Raw genomic sequence first — 19,368 nt, 5'->3', positions numbered from 1 at the left:
GTCATGTCTACCGATAGATTAAATCGTGCTAGGAAATCTGCTCCTAATATTGGTGTCGTCACGTTGGCTATGGTAAAAATCCACAAAAATGTGCGACACAAGCCGAGATTGACGCTTAAGTACTTTTCACCATATGTCGGTATTTGTGTGCCATTAGCTGCCTGGAGGTGGTAAGGCTGTGGAGTAGCTTTCTGTTTACATAGCGGTAGTATCACACTTATTTCGGCTCCAGTATCTATTAAGAAGTTATATCCGTGATTACTGTCACGAATATAAAATAGACGACCTTTAGTGGAAAATCCAGCGACAGTTGTCGTCACTACTGGCTGGAATGATCGTTTCCCTGGTTCTTGTTTTTAAAAAAACAAGGATAAGTGCAACGCCTCGCTTCTGTGCTGAATTTTTTGTGGTAAAAACAGATTTCGTTCGCTCATTCTCATGTGTTGCTTCGACGTCTACTAAAACTTTGTTTTCGGTAGTTAGGTCGTTTATTAAATGAGTAACGACGGTTTATTTGCATTAATTCCTGCAATTGACAAGTGAGATTTTCGACTGTAGTTTTTAGTCCAGCTACTTCGTCGTCTCTCGTCTGTTTTGGCTGTGCTTGTGCTGAGTTTACTTTGCGGTTCCTCAGATTTTTCATGAATTCGGTCTGCCATGTTGGCAAGCTTTTCAGTGCTTGTCTCTTTCGTTGTGGGTGCCAGAATTTGTACTGTTGTGTCTGGGAGTTTATCCAGCCACAAACTTCTCATTATATTTTCGGACATTTTGTTGTCCCTTAGCAATGATCGCATGTATCGTAAAAGTTGCGATGGTGTGCGATCTCCCAATTCTACTTGGGTGAAGAGATTGCGTAACATTGTCTCGTTTGATAAGCCAGTCCGTCTCAAAATGGCCTTCGTAAGTTTATCGTATGGATTATTTTCTGGTACATTCTCCAATAAATTAGTCACCTCTTCGACGACGTCTGCCAGGAGTTTTTCAACCAAATAACAATACTTGGTTCGCTGAGACGTAATCAGTTTTGTGTCGAAAAGGGCCTGGATCTAGATAAACCACATCTTTATATTGGTGGGATTAAAAACTGGTATATTTAGCGTTAATGTAGCCAGAAGTGTTTCAGCACAGGGAGGTTCCATTTTTCTGTATTTCGTTTGAAAGTTATTTTAAAGCCTTTAAACTGTCGGTTGACTTGTTTCGAGTACGCGAAGCCTGAAATCGTGATCGAAAAAAAATGTTGCTTTTGCTAGGGTCTGTGCTTCTGAGGTCTGTTAAACTGCCGAGTGAAGTTCGAGACTGTGGTAGATCATTTTCCGAGGGGTTTTACACGCTCGTGTTCACGTTTGGATCGGCTGAATTGTAGCCATGTGTGTTCATTTCACGTTATTTATCACCAACTCGTTGTTGGGGGGGGGCTGATGAGCAAAAGTGCTGTTTTGACGCTGAGTCATGATTTGTTTTATTTTCGATTTTATAGTGACCATTGGCATAATTCGCTAATTTGTTGCTTCGATTGACAGCTTGTATCATCCCTTGAGATTCGCATCGGCTTTTTACTTCCTTTGAGTGTTACCGCACGCATGATATAGCAAGTAGTTTAGGAAACCGTGTGTAGTTTGTAAGGAGATTCCGTTGTGCATGTAATGTTCTAAGTCGGGTCACCACCTTGTGGGGGTCGGCAGGCCTTTTTTAGGAACTCACTTCCTCCACAAATAAATAAAAATAAAAAGAAGACTTACATGTAAAACAAACGGAGGTTTATTCACAGAAACCAACCATTAACAAATAAAATATAATTCTCTTTATAATGAGTTCAGAAGTCCTTCTTAAGTGTTAGTGTAAAAAAAAGGAGAATGTCTTTTTTTGTTGAACTGTTCATATGTTAAAACATGGTAAGAGAGGCAATAGGTAATGTTCGCCTGTGAAATTGTATGAAGCACACGGAGCGGTGAAAATTGAAGAGTGATAGTAACACGCATGGAACGTCCGAATGAAAATGCAGTTGAGAGAGAGATTTGATGTTTGTGTGTGCTTAAATACTATTTGGACCGACTCCCAGCGAGCTTAAGAAGAAAAGTTTAGAAAAATGTCCTTGGAGAAATCCCATTGGACGGAAACATCACTTGGGGTGCTCTGTACTACGTCTGCTCGTTTTGAGTCGATTTAATATATAAGGCCACGCCGGAATTTGCGTAGTAGTTATTTTTTATTTTTCACGCGCCAACATAATCATAATCATACTGCGCGCCTAAATTGTATTTATTTTTATAACAATTTTTAATCCGAATCTTAACCGTGTCAACTGGCACACACTCGACGACTTTCAAACATCTTTCACTAACTCATTCTGGCTGGCCGATTTTATTTTCAAACTTCGCCTCAGGGCTTCGGTTCGATCTGGTACTGGTAGCGGTTTTAGTTCCATGCCGAACACCATAAAAAAAAACTGAGTTCTCCCTCTCCCTACACATGCGCAAAGAACATGTTTTAGTTGCCATAGTAACTAAACGATCATTTTTTTTTAATAAGTTTTACTGTTTATAAATATTGAAATAAATGAAATTACTACACATTTATTAGTAATAATTTTATCGACTTTTTTTTAATAGCAATATTTGTTTCATTATTGTTGTAATGAAAAAAAAAGTTTGATTCAACACACAAAACTAAAAAGACATAGTAATGATAAATGATTTATTTTATTCATTGAAATTGTCAAAATTTTAAATGAAAAAAGTTAAAAATTTAAAAGAATGCTATTTAAAAAAAAATAGAAAAATAGAAAAAGTCGATAAAAATGAAACATTGATTAAATAAACCAGCGTAAGTAAATTTATTATTCTATCACCATTTCTAGCACAGTAAAACGTCGCCATTAAAAAAGAAAATGCTATTAAAAAAAAAGTCGATAAAATTATTACTAATAAATGTGTAGTCATTTCATTTATTTCAATATTCATAAACAGTAAAACTTATAAAAAAAGTCGATAAAAATTCATGATCGTTTAGTTACTATGGCAACTAAAACATGTTCTTTGCGCATGCGTAGGGAGAGGGAGAACTCAGTTTTTTTTATGGTGTTCGGCATGGAACTAAAACCGCTACCAGTACCTTCGATCCTACCCCCCCCCCCACGGTTTCTTTTTTATTTAACACCTACAAACACCCGGGCAACGCCGGGTACCCCTGCTAGTTAAAAATAAAACTAACATTGACGTTTGACCTAAAACATTGTCGGGGACGAATTTTTTTCATACACCGCCATATTCACTGTCTCGCAGAACAACAGTAAGGCCAAAGTACACCAAAGCCAAATATTGAACTGAATAAATGAATAATAATTTTTACTCGTAATCATCAAAGTGATTGGCCATTTTAAAAAATCGTTCTCTGCTCTCATATTGTTCCTCTTTCGTTTTCTGCGAACCTGCCATTTGCCATCTTGTCTTTTGGTTACGCCTGTTCAAAAGGAAGAGCAAGTTTTCCATTACCAATTCGTTTCTTTATTCTTTTCTTTTCTTTTTTTTAAGCAGATCAGTAATTTTAAAGCATATTGGAAACAAAAGTAAGTATTAATTGGCCTTCTTTTATGATTATCTAAAAAAAAAAAAAAAAAAAGAACTGACAAATCTTGTTATTTCATTAATGCAGATTGCAGACGAGTCATTTGATAATTTTAAAATCATTAAAAAGGAAGAATTTTCTTGAATTTTTAAGAACATTTTACAAAAGATTTTGCTATTGTAGCGACAATTGTTATTTATGACACATTACTACACACCATAATACAGACTAGAAATGAATCTTATGAAAAAAGGGGAACACAGAAATGTCAGTAAAATCTTTTTTTAATTGATACGAAGTTTTGGAAAGTGCAGAATAGTTAACACTTGATTATTCATAAATCAAAAAAATAAATAGATAAAATGAAACTTGATACAAAATAAACCGACAGTTAACGCGTGGAAACGATTTGTATAAGTTTTTTTTTTTGTTTTTTTTTTTAATTATTTTTTAAAAATCTAATAAAAATGGGTTCTCCATGTGGCGCTTTCCTATTTTTTTTTTTTTTTCACTTACGATTATTAAAATAAATGTGTTCCTAAAATGAAAAATAGAAGTTCAGATTCACAGTGTATTGTTTACAAAGGCATTGCTGCTTGTTAAGATAGAGTCGGCAGATGGATTTTTTTTTAATATGTGGTTTAATGCAACAGTACTTAATTGTCACGTTGAATATATATATATATATATATATATATATATATATATATATATATATATAGGGTTTGTATTACTGTACACATAGATTCGAAAAAGTGGTCAAAAAACAAATATATAACAAATAAATATTACCAAAGGCAAGATAAGTTACTTTTCTACTAAACTGGATACATTTTTTGTGTTTTTATTTAATGTAACATGGTTATTCAGCTTGAAAAACATGCAGGGTTTATCGATGTATTGGAAAATTCCAAATGGCGCCCGACTCTCTCTTTAACATTGTAAGTTTGGGAAAAGGTGTTATAAATAATAAACTAGACAAAATACTATTAAAAAAAACACCGAATATATGTCAACTTATGTCACGGTAACATATATTGAGCGAATTTGTAGCAGTATTTTGTCTCGTTTATTTTTTATAACATCTTTTCCTGAACTTACCGTGTTAAAGAGAGACTCGGGCGCCATTTGGAATTTTCCAATACATCGGTAAACACTGCATGTTTTTCGAGTTGAATAAACATGTTACATTGAATAAAAACACAAAAATGTATCCAGTTTGGTAGAAAAGTAACTTATCTTGCCTTTGATAATATTTATTTGTTATATATTTGTTTTTTGACCACTTTTTCGAATCTATATGTACAGTAATACAAACCCCTATTTTCGACATGACGATTTAGTAAGTACTCTTGTTTTTGTTTTTTACTTAAAATTTTGAACAATCGATCTGTTGATTCTATATTAACAAGCACCAAGGCATTCTGCAGTACTGAAGATAGGCCAATTTAAATCTACAGATGACCAACAGCATATATAATAAATATATTTATGGACAGTTTTTGTTTAATCAAACATGTTTTTTGTTTTGTTTTTGTTTTTTTTTACTACATTTTTTTTTTTTTTAGGACAATTATTTGGAGAATATTCCGTGTTAGGTACGTTTTTTATTATTTTTATTTAAAAAATTTGATGACTATTATTTTTAAAATGTTAGAAAAAACGTTCATAATATATTTTTATTATAAAAGTTCGGGTTTATTTTACGATTTCCATAAGTACAAAAAAGTGGTCAAAACCAAATATATAAATAAGTTACATCTTTGAAACCTTGACTTTAAAATTAAAACAAAACAATGTTAGAAAACAACCCATTAAATTGCATGGTAACATTTATTGGGTGGGTTTCTACGAGTACTTAGTTTTATTTTTGTTTTAAGTCATTATCAAGACTTCAAATATTAAGATATCAATTCATGGCCAGTTTTCTAGTTCTCATGTAATGCTAGACACTATTTTTTTTCACTGGATAAACGTTTTATGGTGAGTTCAAACACTAAAGTATTATCCAGTTAAGCAGAAGAGTAACTTATCTTGCCTTTGATAGCATTTATTATTTACATATTTGTTTTCTGACCACTTTTTCATACCTATGTGTTTTGTAAAACAAACTTAAAAGTTCTAGTGATATATTTTATTTTAAAAAAAATCTAATCATCACCTCTTATGTTTGATTTAAAAAAAATGTTTATAAATATATTCTTATTATAAAGGTTATATTTTTATTTTTGTTGAAAAAAAATCAGATAACTGTGTATAGCTGGTGTGAAATGAGGTTGTGAAACAAATACATTATTCACGATCCTCATCTCAGGTTTCTTAACTACAAGTAACAAAAAATATAGCAACTCTCATTTAGCGAGGAAGGTTTTTATAATAAATGAACAGTCCTCTATTAGTATAAGTATCCACAAAGTTATCGTTCGTCTTGAACATTAGAAGAGTCTTCTCAAACCCAGCAGCTACATTGTGGTAAATTAGCTTTTTATTTACTACACTCTCTAAACAAAATATATATACATATATATTTTCAGAATGTGAGAAATTATATAATTGTTTCCACAGTGAAACAATGTCGCAGCTCACAAGAGCTGAGAAAGCCAACAAGCCAGAAATTGAAGACTCGAATTTCGTCCTCATTTGTGTTCATTAGTTAGACAAATCTGAACTCGGGATTTGAAACCTAAATCTCTTGCATGCAAAGTTATTACTCTGCCACTTGAGCAAACGAGCCACACACAAGAAAATCTATTAACTAGCACAGATCAAGCAAACTACAGCGGAATCTGACTGTAAAATGAACATCATGAACAAGCTAACCTTGCAAGCAATTAAGAATAGAATTTTCAGAATGTGAGAAATTATATAATTATTTCCACAGTAAAACAACATTGCAGTTCAGTTTACCAAAGCCATGAAAGCTAACGAACCGGAAATCCAAGATTCGAGTTTTTCCCTCATTTGGGCTTATCAGTGAGACAACTGTATATATATATATATATATATATGTATGCATATATATATATATATATGTATGCATATATATATAAAGAGAGAGAGAGAAAGAGATAAATAAATGACCAAAGTCTATATTTCAAATATCAAGATATTGACCATATTACTGTTTATTCCTTTAAGTAAGTTGACATGAACAATTCTTGACAACACTTGTTTCGTAGCGCAATATCATTCATTTAATTATATCAATTGATGAATTTGTTTCACCATTAACTCATCAGAAGAAACAGCATTTATCAATTTTTTAAAAAAGAAAATAAAGGTATGTGGGCATGATTACAAAATCTGAAAATTGGGAGAAAAGTTGTAATTACTATTTTTTTCATTTTATGATACCATCTTTTCGTAATCCTGCCCACATGCCTTTTGCTTTAAAAAAAAATTGATAACTGCTTTTTTCCTGATGACTTAAGAGCGAAATAAACCCATTGATTTATAAAATAATTTAATGAATGATTTTGTGCTATGAAACAAGTACTGTCAAGAATTGTGCATGTCAACTTACAGAAATAAACGGTAAGATGGTGAACATCATAAAATTTGAAATATAGACTTTTGTCATTTATTTGTTATATGCTCAGTAATAACATTGAGCTTCATGAATTAAAGAATTAGTATGAATAAAAGGTTAAATATAATTAAAGAAACATTTCCATATAAATATATATCTATGAAAGTAAGAATGTGTGTGTGAGGACACTTCTCAACATATATACTCAACAAATGTTTGATCTACAAACTTGAAATTTGGTATACAGGATAATCAGACATGTGGAAAAGTTTATAATCCATTTTCATCTTAAAAAAATGGCCTGCTAAGGGGTAAAAATTAAAAAATTAGTATATATGAATCATCATATTTTGTCCGTTTGCTGTTTTACAAATTCTTATGCATGAATAATTCATATTACATGTTAATTATGTTAAGAATAAGTAGTTTGAAAACACCTTTTAAAGATCATGTCAAGCTCGGCTAATAGTTATTATACTGGACTCACTGCCTTTAGGTTCTCATCCTGATTTTTATTTTTTACGTACAAGAAGTGAACAGTTGAGAAAAAAACATAATACTCGCATTCACATGTCTCAGTTTTTTCTATTTTTTTAATTTCATTTTTTGAAGGCATGTAATGTTATGTTTAATACCGGGCAATTCCAGGTGCATCTGCTAGTGTACATATAGAGAGAAAAAAAGATTGATAAATAAAGAAAAAATTGTTTAAATTTGCATGACCGTGCAGGGAGATAAACAAGTGTTATACATGTCAGGGGGCCCCTGACTCAGGGGCCACTTGAAAGTAACAGTGGTTATGGCTACCTTTATATATTATTTAATTAATTAGAATTCATTATTGAAATGAGTATTATTTATTAATTTTTTTATTGCAGACTATTATCCTCATCTTTTTTAGTTGTTGTTTTAGAATGTTTTGGTCAACTATTCCTCTGGCCTTTGTCAGATGGTAACCGCAATGAGATAGTAACTCTGAATTTCTTAACTGCATCGTCAGCAATTACTGCCTTCCATAGTTGTTGTTGTCTCACAACGTTTTTTGTCCAAGTATGCCTCTGGCCGGCTTTGGGTAAGATGAAAACCGTTATCTTAAGACAATGCTCACCTGGAACCTACAGATTCAACATCTCTATCCACTGCGCTACAAGGCCCGAAGGGCAATCAAGGTTGGATTTTTTGGTCTTATGAATCCATGTTTATTCATTATCTTCCATGGTCGAGTCCATACCGAATAGTATAAATAGTATTTAATTAATTGGAATTCATTATTGAGATGAGTATTATTTATTAATTTATTTATTGTGGACTATTATCCTCATCATTTTAGTTGTTGTTTTACAATATTTCAGCCAACTATTCCTCTGGCCTTTGTCAAAATAAATTAATAAATAATATTCATCTCAAGTACATAAAATTGCTTCTCCATTGTTGCTTGATATTCATTTAAAGGGTACTGGATAGCATGAAACCTCAGGATAATCCTCAATATAAAAGTGATGCAGGTGAACCCAAAAATCAAAGTCAAATAGCAGAAAATCTACAGTAATTAACATCTTTTACAAAAAAACAAAACTTGTTTTTGTCCTCAATAGAAGGGCCATTAATCAAGAATTTTTTCTGATATCTACAAACAAATTTGTTTCATCTGAATGACATCAAGTTCAACATATCTCCCATTATGTTGATACCACAGTAATCAGCCTCATTAAGTGAAGACGAACCACTAATCTTCAGGCTACAATCAAATACTGACTTGATCTTAGTAATTGAGCTGGATTTGCCTTATAAATAGGTAATGTGGCATCCTGATATAATCCCTAAACTTTTGTGAAGCTACATGTATTTCTTCAATGATGCCATCCTGCTTCTGATGAAGGAACACTTTCATATACTCCTGATACAATTCCTTTCCTCTAGGCTCGAGAAAACATGATCTAAAATGTACAAAGAAACTACATGATTTGAAGATACCTGAGCCAGTTAGTCAGGGTAACAGAATGTGATATTTCTCATACTTGAAAGTCATGGATATCTTAAACCACTGGATCTGATTCGTTTAAATGTCAAAAATGCCATTATTTTTGCACCAACCTAATAGAAAAACAAATTAAAAAAGATAAAACAAATATGTTTAAATTCACTGCAGACACTAGAAATATAATAATATATATTTTAAACAAGTCTTTTTCGTTTTTCCTTTAGAAATAATTAAGCCTAAATCGTAATGTTTTCAAATTAAATAATAAACAAACGTTAAGTTTCAATATCAATAACGAGCGTGTTTTGTGCTGGTGAAATCTAAAATGTTATCACTCAAAAAAAGTTCCTGAAATGAAAAAGCGAACTTTGGTTGTTATCATTTAAAAAACATAATTTTGCCTTTACACTTAATATTTATTTTATTAATTCATTATCCTCACTCATTTTATTTAAAAATATAGTTTAAAATATATTCTAAATAATGATTCCATTTTCTTAACAGTACGGATTGTTTTGATGACGGGACATTCTTAAAAATTCACCAAAAACTTTTAATCGCTTCAATTTTTCAACTTTTAAAGTAATTTCCTCAAGCAAAGATAACGATTTGGAGAAAAATATTTTGTGTAGGTCTTTTCTATGTCAAACCCCAACTATCATCACCATTGCCTCACCGGGGTTCCAAAATCGACCTGCCCTAATGCTACATTGCGTCGATGGGACAGAGGCTGAAGCTTACATGACAGTTCAGGACCTATCAGATTGGCGACTCTCTTTTGAACCTTATCTAGGAGCGAGAGACTAGTGGCAGATTCACCAGCCCAAATATGACAACAATACTCCATACATGGGTGAATGGTGGCCTTATAGAGGTATAGGATACTTTCGGGCGTTAGTATCTTTCTAGCACAGTAGAGAGAACCCACAGCGGTTCTGGTGATATTCTCAATGTAATTGCTCCAACTCATGTTTCCTGTGAGCATTAAGCTTTTTCACTCATGTTCCCTCTCCTCCTGTCTTTCGAGGTTGTCACTGAAAGGGAAATCATCATCCTCTAGATGTTGATGGTTACTGTCTTTGAGGATTCTTTTCCATTGCGGCACGTGTCTTAGGATCAGTTAGTTGCCTTGCCTTATTATTGCAAACTCCCCTTTGCATACTTCTACTCCATAGTGTTCAGTAGTATACTGGAGTTAGTTTATTATGTCTGTTCTGCTTAAGGAGTACTATATCTACGGGTTCTATGTTAGTCTGTGTAGCTTTATTTTTTAATTTTTTTTGATCTGTGCAATAATTCAATGTGCTTTTTCATTTTTTTGCTCTGTTCTCCAAGCCTTGCTTTTAGGCATCTTTTGCAGTCCTGGTAGGTTGATGTTCACTTCCCTACCCAAGAGGAGCTTTGCAAGTTTTTCCCCCCTCATAGCATGGAGGCTATTCAGATAATACTTCAGGAAATTTCCTAGATGTTTTCTCCCGTCCTTTCCCTCTGTATTCATTGCCTGAATAGCTTCCAACGTTGCTCTAAAGAACCGCTCAATTTCCCCATTAGCTTTGGGATGATAAGATGTTATCTTTCAGTGTTGGATACCCCATTTTTACAGAATTGCTTAAATTTCGAAGATATGAACTGGGGCCCATTATTTGATACAATGGTTAATGGGTTTCGACTTAAAATTTGAGTTGCATTGCTGTTAACGTTGAGCACTTTTGGGGGGTAGTGATTTGTTACTGTTGGCTTGAAGTACTTTTCTTTTTCTCTTTGCAAGGGGTTTCGTTGTTTGGAGTGTAATGACTCGTTGCTGTTGACTTCAAGTACTTTTCCTGTGTTTTTTTTTTTTGTTGCTCTTCACGTAGCCAGGTTTGCTGTTTGCTGAAGTGCCTGAACTTCTCCCAGTCATATTTATACTCCTGCTTGTGATATCATATCTGGTGTTACACTCCCCTTTACCTTTGTAACAATTTACAATACTACGAAGTGCTGTGTTTCAGAATTTCTTTATTATCTCATTTCACAGATTTGTGTTAATCTCAATATCTGTTTCAACCACAATGTTCAAGATTTCATCAACTTTATTCTTCATCATCTTAGTCACAGTTTCCTCTATGATTTCTCTCTCAATTCTTTAACTGGACAGGATACTGCTTCTGACACTATTTTTTTTCATCAGATAATAACTTAGTATTCTTGTCATGTTCATTTATTATTAACTCCCATTAGCATTCTTAATTTTTTTCTCAATTTTTATATATCTCTTTGCCATCTATTTTGTTTTCTTGAATATTTCATTCTTTTTGTCATCTCATATTATATCGAAAAAAATTTACTTGCTTAACACCAGACTACAACTTGGATGTGTTCACGTCCAACGTTAACAAATTCCTAATGAACCTCCCCCTTAAGTAAGCATCAAAGGCTGTAAATGACAAAGTTCTCTCTGATTCTCTCTCCTCTGATCTCGAGCGCGTGGTTCAGTGGGGAAGATGTGGCTAGTTACCTTTAATGCATCCAAAACCAAACTCCTACCCTTACATCATCAACGCTCTGATCCCCATCTGGCATCAATTGTGATGAATGGCTCTCGTCTGGGTGAGGCCCCGTGTTTTGACAAGCTTCTGGGTTTGACCTTTACTCCTGATCTGAAATGGAACACGTACATCAAGTCTGTTGCCAAGGTCGCTGGAAAGATGGTGGGATCCTTCTACCACTCCAGAAGATATCTCACTACTGATGCAATTCTCTATCTATATAAAAGCCAAGTACGTCCAAGGATGGAATACTGTTGCCATATCTGGGCAGGAGCTTGACAGAGTACAAAATAGACTTCATGGCTTGGTGGGGGATGCCCTTTTCTCTACCCTGCAACCTCTCTCCCACAGAAGAGACGTTGCGAGCCTATCCTTGTTTTATTGTTATTTCCATAGCAGGTGCTCGTCTGAACTCCAATCTCTGGTCCCCCCTCGCCAATCTTTCACGAAAAACACCTGTCTAGCTGAATCCACTGTGAAAAATTTCCCCCACTCTATATCTGTGCCTAAATCAAAACGCGGATTCCATGAACAAAGCTTCTTTCTTAGAACTGCACGCCTGTGGGACTCTGTTCCGTCTGCCTGCTTCCCACCAAACTACAACTTGGATGTGTTCAAGTCCAACGTTAACAAATTCCTAATGAACCGCCTCCTTAAGTAAACACTTCATCAAATCTCCGCACTAACGTAATGTACTTGCAATAACCCTTATCCCTGAGTGGCTACCAGGCCTTGATAAGTGGTGATCACTGTGTAAAAAAACAAAAACACCCTTCTTGGTTTTGTAGCTTGCATTTTGCCACTAAATATATATACTTATTCATTAAGCATTTTATCCACTGACTTCATACATACATACATAATGACAGGTTTCTTTATTCTATAAAGGGTGTTAGCAACTACCATGTTCATTACAAGACTAATTTTTAAGTACTTTCTCCTGACTTCCTATGAAAAAATTCATTTACTCTATATATACTCTCCAAATAACCAAAGGTCTTTACAACATGATGATCTAAATGTCCTGCCACAGCAAGTACTTCTTATGAACCTTTCTAGTTACAATAAATAAATGCAATAAAAAATATATAATCCTTAATCCTCAACCTTAAAGAAATTGAAAGTCAGGGAATATTAATTACTGTTTAATGACTATGGATAAAATTTAATGCAAATCTGAAATATTTTAATTTTCAAATGGGAGATCGTTTACTCATAATGCCCGCTAAATACTTTTAGAATACTCAAAGAAACTTAAATTTGAGAAATAGTTTACTTTCAGCAGCTGTGTAACTCTTGCTTCTTTTATTGTGTCTTTAGACCCAACATTCCATGAGAAATGTTTGTGACAATGGAGGAAGAATTGCTGTTTGCTGGGTTTGAATCTATACACTTAACACTTATTATTAGCTGGTGTTTGACCTCTTAGTTTCTTACATAAAGTGGCTTTATGTAAGCGATTTCCATAAAATGATGTCTAACACACATTGTTCAAATTTTATGAAATTAAGAAGTATCATAATTTTTACCAGGGGCTCCCATTTTCCCTGTGTCTCGTTTGCATTAAACTAAATGTAGCCAAAATTAACCAATTTTATGACCATAATGATGTTACAAAATGAATAATGCTTGGCTAATTATTTTACAGTTGAATCTTGTACATGTATAATCATATCCTAAAACCTATAAATCACTGATATGGAAGGCTATTCGGCATATAAATATATATGTTTGCAAATATGTAGCCAAATAATGTTTGTATAAATTAAAATTATATACCAAACATATAGGGAGTTTGAACTTTTGATCTTCATTTTACTTCTAATTTCTCTTGTCAAAGGAGATGACTAGTTTCAAAACCATGCCAAATAGATTTTGTTGCATAAAATAGTATAACAAAACATAATGATTTTGTTTTTGCCACTATATTCAGCACTTTGAATTGATTAAAGCATACCACTTGCCAGATATGATACTATATTATTACTCTATTGTTTTTTTGTAATCCTCTAAATATTTTCTGTTCTGTCATTCTAAAAATCCATATTTCTGTTAATCACTTTACATTTTTATTTAATTCAAAATATAGTACAATTACAAAATTACTAATGATACCTATTGTATGAATTATGTATTGTATGATTATAATTCACAAAATATAACACATTGTAGAGTTGATTATCTAATATATAAAGGACAATTATCTGTGTATCTATATTTGTATTCCCAGTTAAAAATATGAATGCAATAAAGCGTGTCATCAAGCGGGTGTTGTCTTGATCTGCATTGTTCTGAACGCATTGTTAATTTAAAATAATAAAAAGAACTTAAACTTTAAAATGGTGATGACTTTTGATGTTAAACGGGAATGAACACTCATTTCCGTGATTTCCCTGATAACAGGGTTAAGTACTACATGACTATCTGTACACATTGACTATCACCTACCTGATTATGAATTTAATGCCTATTTTGTGGAGTAGAAGTCAATTTTTTTTTTGTTGAATATTGTTCATTTTTAAATAAAAAATTAATTTCAAAATTTAAAATATAATTTTAAAACATTAATAACAGCAATAGCAGAAAACATGTTCTCATTTTAACTTAGATAATCTATAATGATTTGTTTCAGTAAACTCATGCTGGTGAGATAAATTTGAGAATTATGGTAATTATAATAAATTGAATGCTTATATATAACTTGGGCAGTTACTAATTAAATTGTATATTTTTCACAGATGTTCCTGTTCGATGAATATTATTCATTCTCAATGAATTTTAATGGATCATCTTGGAGAAGGCCAAAGATTATAATGAGGGTAACATTGTGCATATAAGCAGCAAAAGCATTATATGATAATAAAAAAAAAATTTAAATCACTACTTTAGTGAATATTATAGTGACAAGTATGATTGTTTTCACTTGGTTCAACCGATGCTACTAGATCAGGCTGTCTGAAGATAATAGCTTCCTAACTTAAAATGCACTAAACCTTGATGTTATTTTTCTTTTCCCCTTGCAAAACTCAATCATGCTTTGCAAAGTGTAAAAACAAAAACATTTTTCCATTATAAAGGAACCAAAAAATATTTATGAATAAATATTTAAGGAAATAAAGGACGAAGAATAAACACTTTTTCAAAATAACTGGATTCAGCATTAAATAATCTAAAAAAAGGTTGATGTGCTTTGAAACAAAACCAACAAACCAAACTTTATAAATAAATATTCGACAATATAAAAATGTCCATGAAACTTTTTCCAGCATTACTAGATTCAGCATTAAATAATCTGAAAAAGGATTATATGCCATAAAACGAAACATCCAAACACCTACTAACTGGGTTCCATAGAGACAATATATGATGGAGGAATAGTATATTCGTGTACAATATTTGGATTTTCTTTAAAAAGACAATTTCAACTTGTGAATGCAAATTCACAATCCTTATGGTCATATTCTTATGAAGAATTTTTCATCTTTTCATACTATTTTCATTGATAGTTTTTTGGACAACCCATTCACCTCTGATCATATGTATGAAACGGTTTAAACATGGATATACTATAAAGGAGCAACCTTCTTATGAAAAGTTTTCATCAACATTTTCAAATACATTCATTTAAAGAAGACAAAACAAGCAAAATCACAACACTTTTTTGACTCTCTTAAATAAAAGTCAAGTTTTATAGTATACTTAGAAAAGACAGTGGGAAGAATTCATATTCTTGTCAAATATGTTGAATTTTCTGGTACAACTAAATGAAACATTTTAGCAAATTTGCGGGCACACCTTGCAATATAACTAATGTGTTTGGCTCTATTTTTCGTCACAAAGCAAATTTGTTTTATCATATATAAATATACACTGAAGAAAGACTGTAAATTTCTACTGTATGCTTTTGTCCTCAGTGTCTAATATCTCTCTTTGTCAAGATAACTAAACATAAGGATACTTTCCTGTATAATTAATCTGTGACCAAATATTAAAAATAACATATTATTCATTGTCCAAGTAGCTATACACTGGTTTATGTAAGGAATGGTGCATTTTCCTCAAGTTGTGTTAACTTCAGTAACATCAATACACTGGATACTACGTCAGATAAAATTAAATTATTGTTCTGGAATCTGGTAAAACCAAGAGACTACAAGAAAGATATACCATATAATAGTTAACTGGTCAAGTGCAAAGAAAAAAGTATTTACATAACTTCTTAACTAACTCAATGTTTTAGAGTTAAAGGAGAACTTTTATGGAATATTGGAATATCTGTGTATCGCATATAGTGTGGATGTTAATTTTATTAAGAAAAGAAAGTTTTTTGTCTGGAAAATCATTATTTTACAATACGTTCCTCATCAATTAAACATTAGGATACATTAGTTGCAGATATGCAAACACATATTGAAGAAAAGCGATTTTCTTGTAAACTTTGTGCTGCTACTTTTAGTGAAAAAGGTAATTTGGTGAAACATGTGCGTACACACACTGGAGAAAAGCTGTTTTCTTGTAATGTTTGTGGAAATTCTTTTAATCAGAAAGCACATTTGTTAACACATATGCGAACACACACTGGGGAAAAACCATTTTCTTGTAATGTCTGTGAAAATTCTTTCAATCAGCGATCACATTTAGTTAAACATATACGAACACACACTGGCGAAAAACCATATTCTTGTAAAGTTTGTGGATTTTCTTTTAATCGAAATGAACATTTGTTGAGACACATGCGAACACACACTGGAGAGAGGCCATATTCTTGTAAATTCTGTGCTGCTTCTTTTAAGCAAAGTGAAGTTTTGTCATCGCACATGCGAACACACACTGGAGAAAAGCCATATACTTGCAAAGTCTGTGGTTCTTCTTTTAGTGAGAATGGAAATTTAATTAAGCATATCCAAATACACACTGGAGAGAAACCATATTCCTGTATAGTTTGTGGCTCGTCGTTTAGGCTTAAAGTATCTTTATTGAGACACACACAAATACACACACGAGAAAAAGTATATCCATGTAAAGCTTGTGATATGTCTTTTAGTCTCAAAGACAACTTAGATACACATATGCAAACACATGGAGAAAAACCATATTCTTGTAGCATTTGTGGTTCATGTTTTAGAGCAAAACGAAATTTAGTTGAACATTTGCGAACACACAGTGGAGAAAAGCCCTATTCTTGTAATGTCTGTGGTTCTTCATTTAATCGGAAATCAACCTTACTTGAACATATGCGAACACACAATGGAGAAAAGCCATATTCTTGTAATTTTTGTGACTCATCATTCAGCTGGAAATCAACATTAGTTCGACATATGAAAATACACAGTGGAGAATAGTCATATTCTCATGCAATTATCAATTAATGATAAATACATACACACACACTAAAGAAGAGTAACATTCTTGTAGAAAGTGTGGTTCAACTTTTAGTAATTAATCATGATTAACAAAGAACACATTTGTTTTACATATGCGAACACACCTACAAAAAACTGCACGTTGCTCGTCTTTTTATCAAAAAGAAAGCTTATTGAGACATACACAAGCACGTTGGCAATGACAAATGTCTACTAGACCTCACACTGAGGTGTTTTTGGTCCAGCCATACAGAGGTTTTTAAGAGACTCTGACATGAGAATATGCGCTTTTCTGCAACTTTCATATCTCTGGGTGACTGGTAGTTATACAATAGGAGCCACGCCACAATATTTACTCCTCGGAGTTTTTATGTCCATTAAACATCATATTTTTTCTATTTTGGGATCTATTGTTATAGTTCCTATGGGGATACGTTTTTGTCTGTACATTTTTTTGTATTTCAGGGGGAATTGATACCTTAAACATATAAATTTTAAGCATACATTCTTGTCATTCATTTGTGCCTGGGGTATATATTTTTTATTTGCTTTATGTACTTTTTCCTTTGTTGTATAATGTTCACTTAGGTGTGTGCAGTGTTTACACGTGTATAATTTCACATATAGATAAACGGGGACACATAATGAGGGACAGTGCTTTTAACATTTTTGGGGGCACATCAGTCAAAAAGAAAACATACCTTCTTCCACTACTTCGTTTTGACTGAAAAGTCTGTGAGACAAAACATTTTCCCTACAAAGGAATATATCATACATGAAGAAATATTTTCATATATACTATTTAATTCACTTTTGTTGGTTCCCTTGGAGTTGAATACATTTCTCTCTAGTTCTTAGATTTTCTACCAGTTAGTCCACTTCTGTTGACCTCAAGAGATTAAATATTTTCTGATCCAAATTTCAGTCAGTCTAGACTACCACCATCTGCTCTCTAACTGACTCTATCTACCTCTGCCATATCTGCCGCCTTAATATAACATTATTGGTTTTCTTTGTTCATTATCTTACATCACCAACCAGGCTAGTTCAGTCAAGGTCATCTTTATTATTAATTTTTATTTATGTTACTAAAATTTAAAACTCGCTTATTATACAAAATTTAAATTAGTCTCAGTAAATTCCAATGTTTCATATAAATATTATTTTATTGTTTTGCTAAAACTATTTATCTCCCTATTTCAATATATTTCTTTTGCTCTCAAAATATTTAATTTCAATACATTGTAAGATGCCATAGCGTCTCCCTCTGCCTACTTGTTTCATTGGGTCATCCAGCATTGTCCGGATATTTAATATTCAACTTTCCTTATTTCCTATATTACAAAAATGTACATACATTTTCTATTGTACCCCTTTCTCCTGCTCATGAGAAACAATTCCTATATTTTTCTAACCCCTCTCCCCGATTAAGCAAAAGGTCAAACCCCATCCCTATTTTTTTTGGTTAGTCATCACCTATTGATGACTCCCTTATTTAGACTGGAAAAGCCTCCTTTCCAACCTCATAGCATTTTTCCTGGGTGTATGTTTTATTTCCTATTATCAATATCAACTATTTCTCTGGACACTCTTTTACCATAAAATTACCAGAAGCCCCTCGACAATATCTTGTGTGATTCTGCTTGCCCTCTTTCTATCATGTGTGTTAGTAACTCTTTAGACCCTTGTATTCCCTAGTCATCGATCCCATCAATCATTATAGATTAATTCATACCAATTATGTTAGGGGATTAAAACAAAACTATTACTTACAATGTCTTTTGTGTTCAGTTCCTAATTACACAAGGTATCTGATCTATTGGACTTCCAGCTCTTGATTTCTAGCTACCCCGGCATTGATCATTGGAAAACATCACCCATTTCCTAACTATAACTCTTACTTTGGAGGATGACCTATGCCTTATTTGTGCCAAACAAGGAAGCACTCTACCTAAACCCTTAACTATTGTTTTAAAGTAGTGTGTTCGATTTTTCACATTGTCCTCTCCAAAGTGCTCCAGAATACAAAACTAGGGTCATCTTATATGCATACATCTCAGAGTAAGTAAATGTAGTACATTGTCATCCATACTTCTAATGTAAAGCTCCCTTGTGTGGACAATTTACCCTTTAATCCCTGCTGAGGATTATATTTCATTTATTAAATTTGTTATGTTTTGACAACATTCTTATTTTATCTTTCTCTTTTTCTCTTTTTGACTAATTCACAACATAATGGGCCCACTTTTCAATATAAATGCATGCCAATTATGCTATAAGAGGGGATATTCCTCTGTTTTACCCAAGTTGGTAAATGCAACAAGACTTTTTTCTTAATATGGATGGAAAATATAACATTTTTCAAACTTAAAGCTGTCCAACTACTTCACGTTTCAAACTAAT

At 32.7% G+C, this 19,368-nt stretch overlaps 1 long non-coding RNA gene across 1 annotated transcript; it reads left to right on the top strand.

Annotated features, from left to right (window-relative positions):
• The first annotated feature begins 3,046 nt into the window (after window positions 1-3,046).
• Window positions 3,047-19,151, top strand: LOC145276677 (uncharacterized). Its single transcript, XR_013867983.1, has 3 exons — window positions 3,047-3,565; window positions 5,133-5,162; window positions 14,341-19,151. It is a non-coding gene; the product is annotated as an uncharacterized LOC145276677 (long non-coding RNA).
• The last annotated feature ends 217 nt before the right edge of the window (window positions 19,152-19,368 follow it).

Source organism: Euprymna scolopes, chromosome 5 (genome assembly GCF_053919585.1).
Source record: "Euprymna scolopes isolate OS-2025 chromosome 5, ASM5391958v1, whole genome shotgun sequence".
Taxonomy (NCBI): domain Eukaryota; kingdom Metazoa; phylum Mollusca; class Cephalopoda; order Sepiida; family Sepiolidae; genus Euprymna; species Euprymna scolopes.
The sequence above is the reverse complement of the archived record's forward strand: the minus strand, read 5'-3'. Positions and strand labels throughout refer to the sequence as shown.